A 2,829-nucleotide genomic window follows, 5' to 3' on the forward strand; every position below is an offset into this window, starting at 1 on the left:
TAGAATTTTTCACTACTATATATGTAGGTAATTAAAAATTAAAAATGATGGATGAGGTAGTACGTGTGAAGAAGTATGACCTTCGGTTTACAAAAGAAACCTCTTATCCTAGACTGAATTTTGTTGAAAAAATAAATCGCAAGATGAATAACTCAAAAGATATGAGAAGCTACGTCATTAAATGAAAATAAAAAAAAATTTAATTTGAAGCCTTGGTGGTAGAATAATAAACTCACAAACCCTTACCAGATACATACATAATTATTATTTTTTTAAATTGCAATTCTCTGATATTGGATTTCATTGCTAATGAATTAATTTATGAGTTAAATATAATTTTTAAAAATGACCTTTAGCTATTGTCCTTGTTCAAGGTATGAGAACAAAGCGACATTATCTATTTTTTTTCTCAATGTTCAAACTGCTGACGTCAAGGCCAGATATTGTAAATATTTAAACTCTGTAACTAAACAATTAGTAAGAATTTTATTAATTAAAAAAAAACACTAGAAATATAATAACTTTCAAGTTTATATTTTATACGGCCATTGTTATCACCATTAAGCTCAATGTCATCTAAAAGTATTAATGTAGTAGCTATTACATATTCAGAAACCCATCGAGTCACTTTTTTAGAAACTTATTTATTTATTCAATCACAAGCATAATGCCCAATCACAGATGATTAATCAGCTTAAAGGTGGACAAGAAAAAAATTTATATTAATACATCAAATTAAAAATAATTAATTTCTGCGAAAGAAATGAAGAAAAGATATTATTAATAATTCCATACAAATAAACTATCTCTCCGTAACAGAATAAAATAAAAGATGAATAATGAAGATAAAATCAAAATAATAAAAACAAAAGGTCATAACTTTGACATTATTACAAAAAAACAACAATAAAAAGAACACATATGGGAAACGCTACAAAGGTCTTCTTTGTAATTATACCTTTTGCATTTATTCATAATGAATAAAATTTTTAAAATGCGTTAATATTTATCATTTATTTAAAATACATAAATGCTTTCACATCTTACTTTTAATTATATTCAGACTGTATGAGAAATGAAGATCAATTTCTTTGTTTAACATGTCTTATGAATTTTTGGATCTCATTATCGTTGACTCTACCTACTCTGAAATCAAGACGTCCTAAAGCCATATACATCACCTTTTACGAGCTTGGTTTGATAAAACATTAGGCAATTTGATATTTAAAGCTTGGCGGTTTTCCCTTATGTTAAGACAGAAAAATGTTCTGGGACCATAGGGCCATAAGTCATACACATTTTCGCTGTTCTTAAATAGTGATAAAATATAATTTAGTCGCAAAACTCCTAAAGTCAGTGACTCCAAATATTTCCCTTCTTACTGAGACCAGTAGCTCGGAGTTTCGGTTGAAGATTTTTTTGGGAATTAATTTGATATGATAGAAGTGCACTCTTGGTGTTCTCAGCTTCCATCTCCTTCATCGTTCTTCATTGGATTTGAGGTCTTCAACACTTATATCTATAAATTGAACTACCAAATTATATCCGACAATATATTTGATGTTTGTTATGGTCCAGATTGGATACTTAAGAACAAAAAGCTAAATTAACAAAAAAAATTATAGAATTCCCAAAAACAAGACATGAGAAAAAATTCAACAGTTGAACAATGAAACAACGTAATGGGTTCAGAATTAGTCATTTTTTGATCGTATGTATTTTTTACATATTTATTATTATTATTAATTATCATTTTTCTAATTTCTCCTAAGTAAATTCCTGTTATAAGAACTCCTGTAGGTCAATCAGATATAAATTTAAATATCATGACTCGTATTGTCTTTATTTGGTATGTACTAAGTTCAGAGTTAGCCTTATATTGTTTATCTGTCCTGTTTACATATTAGATTTATCAAATCACCGATTTAATTAGTATAAGTGCTATTTTATATGCAAAATTTTCATCACAAATTCACACCCTTCTATAAATCTTTACCACTATAACCTATTTAGGGCCCGGAGTGCGGTACTTTATAAGGAAGTATTGTTATTAAACCCACAACAGTTAGTTCAAATCAAGAAGGTTAATTGATCGGAATCACACTAGACCGCCAGATGTTTCCAATTAAGGGAACCCACTTTATGAGGCCGGGGGGCTTCCGGAATCACAGGGTTGACTTATGGCTGTAGTAACAGAATAAATAATTATCTGCCATAATTATATAAGCCCGGGTTCTTGGAGTTAGTAGGACAGTGCTTTATCACAGAGCCACTCCGCTCCCAATGTATGCATGTGCTACAAAAAAAGGGAAAAAACTGTATATGTGCGATTTTATATGTATGTATCAATGCGATGGTGGTAATTCTTTTTTATGAAAATATTTTTTTTTTTAAATTGGTAGGTATTCATCATTACCTCATTAGGTGATATATATTTTTATAACCCTAGCCGACACAATAATATCCATTTTTACATATTTATTGGTAATTATTATGTTCTTTGTTTTTCTAAAGTAGAATGATTTGAGAAATCCCGTAAGTTAAGCAAATATAAATTTAAATATTACTAGGAGTTATTACGGGTGTTCATGTTAAAAGGAAAAACTCATGTTACAGGCAGAAATATTTTCATCTTTTACCATGTTGAAACGATATAACATTTGGCATGGTTGATAGTCTGTTAAATGGAGAATGACGTCACGCAACAGACCAGCTTAGCTCGTCACCATTTTGTTTATTGTGTTATTTGCTTGTAGTGGTAGTATTTGCGTTTTTTTTTTTTTTTTTTTTTTTTTTTTTTTTTTGCGTGTTAGTATTGTTTTGGATGTT

Source organism: Halyomorpha halys, unplaced genomic scaffold, assembly GCF_000696795.3.
Source record: "Halyomorpha halys isolate HHAL.00 unplaced genomic scaffold, Hhal_1.1 Scaffold657.1, whole genome shotgun sequence".
Lineage (NCBI taxonomy): Eukaryota > Metazoa > Arthropoda > Insecta > Hemiptera > Pentatomidae > Halyomorpha > Halyomorpha halys.